The sequence below is a fragment of the Coptis chinensis genome, chromosome 2 (assembly GCF_015680905.1).
Source record: "Coptis chinensis isolate HL-2020 chromosome 2, ASM1568090v1, whole genome shotgun sequence".
NCBI classification, from domain to species: domain Eukaryota; kingdom Viridiplantae; phylum Streptophyta; class Magnoliopsida; order Ranunculales; family Ranunculaceae; genus Coptis; species Coptis chinensis.
The window spans coordinates 32411729-32423807 of NC_141457.1; the positions used below are offsets into that span (position 1 = coordinate 32411729).

Genomic DNA, 12079 nt, shown 5'->3' on the forward strand with positions numbered 1-12079 from the left:
CATACCAAATATTATCATAAGAACTGAAGACCCTACAACTGTAAAAGTTCTAGTCCAACCACAACCAAAAGGGACAATCTTAGAAGACACCATAATAGAAACTAAAAATCCTACACCTGTAAAGGTACCAGTTAAACCACAACCTAAAAGGAAAGTGGCAAAAGATAAAGACAAGATTAATACTAATGTTGACCCATATGCTAAGTTTAGAGATAAACCATCATATCCCTAGAGACTAGTTGTGCCTAAAAAGGACGAGAATTTTGATGAGAAGTTTTTAAGAATCAGACTATCAACCAATCCGATATAAAACGTCTACCTAGACACGCTAAATTTCTAAAAGAGTTATGCACCACTAAAAGGATAACAAACATACCCAAGGAAGCCTTTTAAACTTAATAGTTTTTGTCTTTATCTGAACATAATGGAATCAATAAGTACAAGGACCCGGGTCGTCTTACTGTATAATGCACCTTGGGTGATAATTTCATAGCAATAACTCTTTTAGACATGGGGGCGTGTGTTAACTTACTCCCTTTCTACCTACATAAACAACTCAGTCTATATCCTATACCAACTAAAATGATTTTGTAGTTAGCCGAGCATTCTATTAAGTACCCCAAAGGCGCCGTTGAAAGCATTTTTGTCAAAGTTTAAGATTTTTACTACCTAGCCGACTTCGTTATTCTTGACACAGAAGTTGCTCATGACTCTGTTCCTGTCATCTTAGGGCATCCTTTCTTGGCAACCGCCAATGCCGAAATCAATTGCTGAATTGATTAATGACTATTTCATTTGGAAATCTTTCTATGGAGGTTAACACTTTTTGACTCAAGCATTCACTACACCATAAAAGGCTATTAGTAATGGTTATAAGCGTTACTTATATTTTTACTAACGGATATATCCGTTAACTCTGGAGCGTTACAGTCACTTAGGCAAAATTTAGTAACGGATATATCCGTTACTAAAATTCATTTCAGTAACGGTTATATCCGTTAGTATATATTTTGTAACAAATATATCACTTTTAGTTGTCTGTTAGAATTGTTCATTTGTAACAGATATTAACGTTAGTAAAGTTTGCTGTGCTTATTAGTAACAATTTTTGTAACGGTTATATCTGTTACTAAACTACAGTACAATGAAAAAAAAATTATTTGGGGACAAAATGTCCCCCTCCCCCTCCCAGTTTCCATCTTGCCCATATATCCCTAGCAAATCTGATTATTCCAACTTACATTTATATATATCACATTCCATAAGTCAAAGTAACAAGTAAATAACAAGGAACACCTTTATTTAAAAAAAATATATAATAAATAACAAGGAACACCAACTTTATTAAACATTTTAAACATAGAACCACCAATCCAAATCTCAATTTACAAATCAAACATTTAGAAGTTCAACATACACAACAATGGAGAAAAATGGTAGCAACAAATCCACAAAAGAGCTTCCGCTTCCGAGCATGAGTGAGACATGAATACCCATGAATGCAGTCATCCAAAATTCACTCTCAACAATGTAGCATATCATGATATGGCCATTACAAAACCCCTATTCTAGTATAAAAGAAACACATTACATATTTGCGTTACCATAAGTTACCTACTAGCAACGTATACCAAGTACAATAGCTAAGTACAACAGTAATACAAAACCCTCCCTCACAAACACAAAACCCAATTTCTTACATGTATTTCTACTCACTGGTCACTGACATGACTTTCACAACACCTGAGGAAAAAAAAAGAATACAAATGAGATAATGTATAGAATTGTAGGTAGTAAAGGTACTTAAGTAAGCTAGCATCATAAAAGAAGTAGTATCTTTCATATATGGTTTACCGAATTAGATACAACAATACTAAAATGACTTACAATATTTTCAAATGAAGATATTTACCATAATCAATGCACGTGATATATGAATTTTCCATCGCTTTGAGAAAGATACGGTAAAATTGTTTTTCTTGTCACCTACTTTGTTATTCTTCAAAACCTATACAAAAGCAAGTTCACACGTTCCTGCGAGACAAGAAACTTCATATATTATTCCTTAAAAACATTTGACTCAACTGAAATCCATTATTTAAAAAGCCCATGTAAAAGGTATTTGGGTTTTTGCCAAATTTTGTTTCGTTTAGTCTTGTATCAAACAATATTGCATTTGCTCTTAAGAACAATCCTCTTGCTTGAATGCTAGAAAGTCACTTGGGTTTTTGCCCAATTTTGTTTCGTTTACTCATGTATTAGTTCCCATGACATTACATTTACTCTTAAATAATCAGTTTGTTTCCAAAGCTTAATAGTTAAAAACTTTAGAAGCTAGGAAAAGTATACCTTGTGTGGAGAACGATCATCACCACTGATCCCTACGACTTCAGCTCCTACTTTCTTGAACTTCTCGTATGAGTCTCTAAAAGCACAAGCTTGTACATGAAAATTGATCATTCGCTAGCAAAAATACAATAACTGCAAGACGCACGTTTTAAGTAGAAAGCACACACTGAAAGCCCTTTGATAAACACGATAAGACCATTATTAAAAATCATTATCAACCTTTTCAATCATAACAAACTCCAAAGAGTTACTCTCATGAATCTGAAAATAATGTTTCCATAAGTACTACTGAACTTTTTTGTTGAGCTATTGGTTGATAATGATTTTTAATAATGGTCTTATCGTGTTTATCAAAAGGCTTTCAGTGTGTGCTTTCTACTTAAATCATAACAAACTCCAAAGAGATGGAGAGCTTTAACAATGTCAAGCAGTGGCTGAATGAGATAGACAGATATGCAAATGAAAGCGTGTGCAAGCTTTTTGTTGGAAACAAATGCAATTTAGCTGAGAACAAGGTCGTGGACACTCAAACTGTAAAGGCATTCGTAGACGAACTTAGGATCCCTTTACTTGAGACTAGTGCGAAAGACTCTATCAATGTTGAGCAAGCTTTCTTAACCATGGCTGGCGAGATTAAGAAAAGAATTGGAAATCAGCCTAGTTCAAACACAAAACTAGGAAGCATTATTCAAATGAAGGGACAACCTATTCAGCAGAATAGCAACTGTTGTGGTTAGCTTTTCACACTAACCAAATCGATAAACAAAACTCCACTCCACCATTCGTGAAGAATAAATTCAAGGTACCATCTCAAATATATAAGAAAGAAGAAAAGAAAACATTCAAAATGGATTTATTGGCAGCAGAGATCTCACAACGACATGGTTTCAGGTCATTAAAAGTAGCGAGTAATATATCAATGGAAGATGTTTTGGATGAAAAACCAGTTGGTGTTGAGTATGGTAGACTTGATAATGGTCTTCATTATTACGTGAGATCTAATTCTAAACCCAAAATGGTTGCTGCTCTTGCTCTTGCTATCAAAGTTGGCTCAGTTGCCGAAGAAGAGGCTGAGCGAGGAGTAGCTCACATAGTTAAACACCTTGCTTTTAGTGGCACTCAAAATTATACAAATCACGATATTGTCAAGTTTCTCGAAAGTATTGGAGCAGAGTTTGGAGCTTGTCAGAATGCTTCAACATCTGCAGATGAAACCATATATGAGTTGCTCGTTCCAGTTGATAAGCCACAACTCTTGTCTCTCGCCATATCGATCTTGGCGAGTTCACTTCGAGGTACCCGTTTCTAACTTTCTTTCTTGTCTATATTATTAATTCTCATTTCACTTCACTTCAAAATAGGTCCAGGTTTCATCGAGGATTTGGAAAAGGAAAGAGGTGTTGTTCGGAAGAATATATAGGAAGTAGGAATGCCAATGGGCGGATCACGGGGATGCACACCGGCATTTAAGAATATCATCACTTTAAAACTTAAGTCTTTTTGTTTCGACAAGCATTCAATCTACCAAAATGTTTACCCTAAAGAAACCCGAAGACTATCACACATTTTCCATTTGTCCGAGCCCCCCGAGGCTTACAATGATACACCATTATTTAAAATGTTCCTTCATTACGTGTTTGAACTAGGCTGTCACAACAGGTTGATAAACAAACGAAATATCCCCAATGGGAGCACGCAATTTAAATTCCAATATTACAATTTCCACACAAAACATAATTTTGCCAAATTCATCAGGAAGACAATTAAATAAACCTAATTTGGAGCACAATGAAAACAAAAAAAATTATAAATTCGCTAGCTAGGGTTTGGGTAAAAGAGAAAGAAAACAGATCAAGAGATTGAGAGAGAAATCGCACTGGTTCATTTCCATCTTAGATCCGCTGAGGGTTTGACAGAGGTGACGGGGGATTGAACACTTGAGAGAGACGAGCATGGGAAATCATCGGGCAAAAGTGCTAAATTGTTTTATTTAATTGTATTATTTTCCGTTAGTTTCGTGTATACCCTTCTTGATGTTTTTTTTTGTTGTTTACTAACGGACATAATTGTCACCAAACATTAAAACTATTTTGTAATAATAATTTGAAAAAAAAAATAGAACTATACTAACAAATAGCAGAGGACCTAACAGTTATGTCCGTTAGAAAGGTACTAACGGATATATCTGTTACAAATGAAAATTTTGCTTCGTTAGAAAATGGCCCTTATGGTGTAGTGATTGACAACTAGGTTTGCCTGTTAAAAGGTAAGTGAAGTTTATTAAGAGTTTTGTATTTTACATTAGTGCGACCGATGACTTCGTCCCCACACTAGTACATACCACTCTTCTGGAAGAACATAAAGATCACAATTTCGACTCCCTAGACATAGATGAAATTGAGGAAGATTTCTTTCGACTCTTTTTCAACTCTTCTATGCCACCTCTTGACTCCCATCCTCTTGACACATATTCATCCTTTTACTACATGACGGAAGAAGAATTTTTCACCCTCTATCCAGTGATTCTTTTAACCCACCTATTGAGGAATGTTTTCCATATCTCAAAGCTTCTAATGATCTAGAACTGCAAACACTAGCTGAACACCATTCACCTAACTCACATCATCCTACCACTAATTCACCTTCCATCATGAATGTTCCCCGCCCTCCACCTTTTCAAAGGAACCTTGAGTTCGCACTTAACTTTCTTGCTTCTACTATGCTTCATGACTTTCTCAACCCTCCTGATGACGTATTAATACCCAAGGACGAGGCACCCGACCCTTCATTTTTAGATGTGAGACAATATAGATGAATAGGATTCAATAGTGGTGATAAGGGTTGTGTTGTTCATCTTAGATTCTTTGTTTGGAGGATGGTTTTGATGGATGAAACACTAAACCTTGTAACTCTTCTCTCCTACTTTCTTATGGTTATTTGGAATTACTCTCAATCTTAAACTATTGATTGACTTGTAGAGGGATGAAACTAGCTTTTAACTTGTTATTGAATCAAACATGGAATGAAAATGGTTCTTATGGTTATCTTACTCACAAAGTAATACTCATTTGAACTTGTCAAATGAGTATGACTTGTGTTTGCGGGATTAAATCACTATGAAGATAAGAAGAGAAAACTTGTATGGAAGAAAAGATGTAATGAAAACTTGTATTGAAAGATGTAATGGAAACTTGTATTGAAAAGATGTAATGAAAACTTGTATTGAAAATATGTAGAACTTGGTTTACACTAAAGCTTGAAGAACATAAAAATGGCAAACAAAGAAATAACGATTTAAATTAAAACATTTATTCTACTCCTAATGACCAAAGATTAGTTATAGGGCAATGGTCTTTCTCTACAACTTTTGTTTATATAAGACACCATTTACAATTATACCCTTCCTTCTAGAAACAATCTTATGGGTTTTTTACCTAAGCCCATATAATAGAAGTCTTGATTTTAGCTTTAGGTCCCTGAGTCCGTAGCTTTCAGCCTTGAGTCCTTAAGTCTTTGACTTTGACAGTTGACTTGACTTTTGACTTTGATTTTCCGACAATTTTTCTCCTAAGCTGGAACCTTCCCAAGTAGCATAAATATCCATCCTTTTTGTGCTAAACTACACGTATTTAGAATATATGTCCTAAACGACCTATATCTTGCAAACGGTAGCAAAAGTTATAAGTTGTATGTTCATTAAAGGCATATTTGAAGCATTGTAAAGGTAATAAAATGCACATTTGGGGACTGATCAACTACCCCCAAATAGCATTTTGCTTCTCCTCAAGCAAAAGATGAGAGAAAAAACTAAGATCACAAATGTGTGATTTATTATACTAGTCTCATTTCGTGGAGTGTGATTGCATTAACCATATGCAGCAAGACCTTAAACCACTAGGACCTCCCTAGTTGATGAGCTTAAGCCTCGTGAGAGTTTTCCAGAGAAGGAGTATAAAGGGTCTCGTCTCCTTATTTATTCTCAGAGGTTTATACATCTCATTAGCGGGGGAATAAAGAAAAGCTCCTTTGAACTTAGAATAATATATATACAGTAGTTTAATCATCTAAAGATAAATGTGAAAAACATGAAAAACATGAGCGGTGAAATACAAAAGCAGAGTCGTTTTCGAAACTTTTAGAGAGCGTCCTTAAATTGGGTTCTCACAGGGGTGTGTTGCAATCACAACTCTCTGATAGATTCACTCAAGTTTCATTTTCTCAAGTGTAGAGGGCACTTATATTCCTCATATACTCGAATGACGTCCAAAGAAACCGGGGTCAATTGATCACAATATCCACTTACTATCACACCATCTTATTCCTAGTTGAGCTATAGGTCTTTTATTAGGAATTACGGGGCTAAGGTAGTGGTTTAGAAATAAAGGGAAGGAAAAACAAACTCTGATAAGTTGAGAAATTTGGTCTTCAAGGTATTTGTAACTAGAGACGAACCTCATTTTGTTTTTTTTCTTTTGAAATTGTGATTCATTCTTTTAGCCCTTTGGCATTGTGACTCCATAGGATTTTGAATTTTGACAGTTCTAACTTTGCTTTTGTTTCTTTTGAAATCGACTCCTTTTGATTTTGAACTTTTGGGAGATTTCGATCTTTGAATCTTTTCTTTCTTTTCTTTTTCTTTTGAAGCTTCTAACTATTCTATGTTTGTACAAGGCCTTCTCTTCTCTTTTTTTATAGATCATCCAATTCTCAACTAGTCAGTTGGGTAAGCTTTTTATTCTGTGTGGTAACAGTTCAGGGATTGATGGTGAAGAAATAAAAAGCATTTAGAAATTGGTGAAGGCTCATGGGTGGGTAACTAGAGGAAAAATTATCTTTTTAGGTTTTTAACGTTTATTTGGTTATATCGATCCAAAAAGGGCCGAAATTATTTGGGGATCAAGCAAGTGGACGTGTTATCTCTTTATCCGGACATCCTTGTGTCATCACTTAATAACCATTCAGATGAGACTTTTGGCTAGATTCTCCCAGGATATGAAACTTAATTATTCTAACCTTAGTCTCGGAAACTCACTGCTATATACAATCAAATGTTGATGCATGCCATTCATGAAAAGGTGCATAAACTATTATATGTATATTAGTTTGAGTTCGAAGAAGGAATCTTTACTCTATTGCTATAATGAGACTTCTAAACCTTTTATTCATCATAGAAAAAGGAAAACAAGACTTTTGGTACTAAAAAGAAAAATATTTTTGGTCTTTTTGAAATATTTTTAAGAAAGAAAGAAATATACTAATATATAAGAAATTATATATATAATAAATGCCTAGTTTTTGCAGAATGTTATTATACCACCCCCAAACAGAAATATGTTGTCCTCACAGTATGAAGAAAAGGAAAGAGATTACCATAGGAAAATGAGCAAAAACGATAGTAACCTATACTATATTTTTCATTATGAAAATATAACACTCCCAAACAATTTTGGAGCGTGGGTTGATAGATATAGAATGAGAAATATATGGTTTATCTAAAAGGTAAAAAAAATGTAATTATTATAACATGAAATTTTTGTCTTTTTTGAATTTTATTTGGAAAAACATGCATAATGTAGAAAAATAAGAAAATTTGGGTATGATGTATTTGTATGTCCTTCTGCTCATATACCACAAATCCTCATACATTCCACAAAACACAAACATCCATAACAGATAATACTACGAAAAACTAGAAGTGCAGAAAGTAAAGAAATATATTACAGTAAAAACAAATAACATATAACTATGTGGACACTAGGGAGCTGCCTAGTCTGATTCCGTATGGGATAACTAATGACGTCGAGATGAACTCGAGCTACTCCTGTGTTTCCTTTCTCATTGGGCTCTCACAGAAGCTTGTGGAACTATCTCATCTCGCAGCTCCTAAAGCATCGGGAGAGTGCTATCCTGAAAGGTGCGCTGCTCCTGCTGAATTGTACTCAACTGCTAATGTAGTATACGCTGACCCTCATGCACGAATTGCAAAAGCATCCAAGGGATGCATGAACTGAGACAGAGCTCCTAGAGAAAAGTAGTTCACTGGAGGTGGAGAGCGGCATCATCGTGGAGACCGTGCTCGATCTCTTGTATAGCCTCTGGGGACTAGTCGTGCTAAACGCAATGAAGGTAGACAGGAGTGAATATGGCAGACTTTACTACCACAAAGTCACCTAGAACTACTACTCCCCAACTAAGCATGAGCCTACTTACAAGGGTAGGAAGGGAAGCAGTACTCCGTCTACACTGAGAAAGTTGGTCCCACAGGAAAGAAGCAATACAGAACCAGTTGTTCCGGGTCTGTAAAATCCAAAGAATGTCAAGGATCGACTTACTGATATCTGAAGGTTTCGTCGTCTCCACTATGTTGTGTGCAATCCACGTTTCCACTGCCAACTGGTTCTTCCTCAAGGAAGTCTACCTGGTGCCAGTGGAACCAGCGACATACTCACCTTCTAACACAGTAGCGTGCATCAAATCGAACACTGTGCCATTAAACTGCTGACTCTCGGGTACCTTGTGTCACACTTCAATACCCAAAACCGTCCCAACTATCTGCCTAGTGAACACATGAGAGTAACCCCCAAATGAAATGTTAACCAAGCCTTCGTTATTACGAGCTAAGCAGCGATAAAAAGCTTGAACAAGAGAAGGGGAGAAATGGGTGGTGGGTTCTAGCAAGAGTGGCCTCCAACCTCTTCTAAGGATTTGTGCTTTGAAGAAAACATCAAAAACCCCCGAATCAAAGAGATTTGAAAAATCCATCTCGGGTATAATCTTTCAATTGGCAGCCATGGTAGGGTGTTTTGGTCAAATTAAATATGGATATGAGGTGGGGTGAAGGTGGGCAAGTTGCAATTAAAACTGTTTTGGATTTGGCAAAGAAGGAGCTGTGACACGGGTTAGGGTAGGTGTGGGCGCATGTTGGCTTTGAGTTTGCGAGCTAGGGTTTTGAGTGGAGAAGATGGTGTGTCGGGTGGTCACGTGGTTGGGTTTTAAACCCACGTACAACCGTCGGTTGTTGGGGTTTTAGGTTTGGAAATATTTGGCCCATGCCCATATGAAATGAGTAAATACTGAAAAGGTCCTGTCCCATCTCGTAACACGTAAAATGAAAATCCCCACTTCGTTACCGGTCTGATTCAAACAAACGAACTGTCTAAATGATCAGCGCAAAGAATCCTATCTAACGGTATGTCACATGATTTGATCCAAGGTTTTATGATACACAATATGATAGATGAACGCCTAGAAGCGTGAAGATGACATAAATTGTATACACGAATGAGCTCTGAAAGGAATAGAGTACGCCAACTTGAAAACAAAACACACGAATAGCGGATTTAATCAAACGAGTGTTACGAGAGCAAAGGAAACGGATGGTGGAAAGGATATACAAACTTGAAATTAAAGACTAATTAGTTTTTTTGGATTATATTTTTGAAAAACTGTAAAAATTATGGGTCGTTTTAAGTCAAATCCCCAAGACTCGAGTCAATCCCAACCAGAAGGTTTGATAAATCTATGAAGTTGAGCTATGTGCTTTGGTGTAAGACACATATAGACTATAAATATTGAACCTTCACTTATTGGTTGAAGCACAGGGCAGTCTGGTGTTTGACATCCAAACAGCAGTTCTCCCCGACTGCACGTCGTCTGCGGGCGTAGGAACCTTTTCCTGCACCAGGTGTGGTGGTGTGAATTCTTTTCCAGATATCATGTTTAATATCAATCGGAAGAGATGCAAAAACTTCTGAATCATAGGGTACACGTCTCCATTTAGCCTTGCTCGGTGGAGAAAAATTATCTTTACACATTTTGGAAGGTTTGTAGAAAGGGGGGAGGCGGTGAAAAGAAGTTTTTGAAAATATTTAGCAACTGGAAATTTTGTAGAGTTTTTAGAAAAAGGGAGGGGGAAAATTTTTGAAGTTTTTATTCAAAATGACTCTTTTAATGTCAGATTCTCGAGACAATAATAGAGAGGTGTATGATAGAATTAAACAATTCATGGTTTCACTTTGGGTTACACCAGAATTAAACAATTTTTTTTTTTTTTTTTGGGTTCTTGTTTTTCTTAAAAGATATCTATAACAAGATATAAAGGGTTTTGCAAGATGATAAAATCATACGTTTATCCAGTATCATTTTGGTTACTCTGGGACATAAGATTTTAAATTTTTATATCCTCAAGTTTTTTAAAAACTATGTAGACATATATATAAAGGACTCTTACAAAAGCAATGATGAAAACATATAATAACAGATTGTCTTATGGAACTTTAATGTTGGTCCGAGTGAACCCAATCCAGATGAACAGAGCCTCAGTTATACGAGTTGGGGATTTTATTGCGCAAGACATGGAATGTCTTGACTAGTGCAAATAGCGCGGTGATATAGGCGACCCTTAATAAGCAAAACTGATCTCAAACCGCCCCTAGATTGCGATTTTCTAGGGGTTGGTCTGTGTAGAATCCATTGCCCGTTTTGAAAGAAAAACACATTACTAGTGTTGTATAGAGAATCCGCTATTATAAAACTGGAAAAACCAAGAACTTTTATAAAAACAACAAGGAAAAACTAAATCTAACAAAAAGAGTATAAAATAAAGAAAAAGAAAATTGTATACTTGCTCCACAGAGGTACACTACTCAAACTACGAGTGAAAGTGAATATGCAAAATATAAATGGACTCAAGGCTCTGGCACTTACAACCACACACTCCAAGTGGAGTGGTCCAGTTACCTTTTCTGATGTACTCCATAGAAACAGATGTAAGGGAATGAAAGGATTGGAAATACATCACGAAACAGAGAATTTAATCCTCATAGATTGGATCTTTGAGAATGGTTTCTTCTACAACCATAGACCGTAACTCATGATAGTGTTTTAGGTGCTGACCATTAACTTGGAAGGTGTTGTTATCCTTAGGATCCTTCAAGGTGATAGTCCCATGTGCGGTGACTGTAATGACCATGTAAGGACTAATCCATCGAGTATTTAGTTTTCCTGGAAACATATGTAACCTTGAGTTATAATGCAAAATATTTTGACCAATTTTGAAATGTTTTCATAAAATATGCTTGTCATGAATCCTTTTCATGTTGGTTTTATAATCTTTAGAGAGATCATACGCATCATTTAATTTCTTCGACTTCATTTATTTGTAGCTTACGCTTCTCACCTGCCGCATCGAGATTGTAATTAAGGTTTTTTATTTCCCATAGGGCGCGATGCTCTAGTTCCACTAGCAGATGACAAGGTTTTCCGAAGACAAGCCTATAGGGTGACATCCCTATAGGTGTTTTAAAAGCGGTTCGTTATGCCCATAAAGCGTCATTTAGACGGAGAGACCAGTATTTCCTATTTGGATTAACAATTTTTTCTAAGATGTGTTTAATCTCTCGATTAAAAACTTCCACTTGACCACTTTTTTGGGGATGATATGGAGTGGCAACCTTGTGGGTTACTCCATATTTTTTCATGACCTGTTCAAAGACTCGATTACAAAAATGTGACCCACCATCACTAATGATGGCTTTTGGAACACCAAATCTTGAAAAAATGTTTTCTTTTATAAAAAATATTACAGCTTTGTTATCATTGTTACAACATGGTACGACCTCTATCCACTTGGATACATAATCTACGACGACTAGGATGTACATGAAATTGTGAGATGTGGGAAAGGGTCCCATGAAATCGATGCCCTAGACATTGAAAATCTCCACTATGA

General features: G+C 36.0%; 1 long non-coding RNA gene and 1 pseudogene across 1 annotated transcript; one reads left to right on the forward strand and one right to left on the reverse strand.

Moving 5' to 3' along the window:
* Positions 1-1340: 1340 nt before the first annotated feature.
* LOC147515815 (uncharacterized) lies at positions 1341-2528 on the reverse strand. The gene is made up of 3 exons (XR_015213519.1): positions 2350-2528; positions 1913-2034; positions 1341-1743 (listed from the first exon to the last, which is right to left on the reverse strand). It is a non-coding gene; the product is annotated as an uncharacterized LOC147515815 (long non-coding RNA).
* A 225-nt stretch (positions 2529-2753) lies between these two features.
* Positions 2754-3086, forward strand: LOC147515816 (ras-related protein RABD1 pseudogene; annotated as a pseudogene).
* Positions 3087-12079: the final 8993 nt, after the last annotated feature.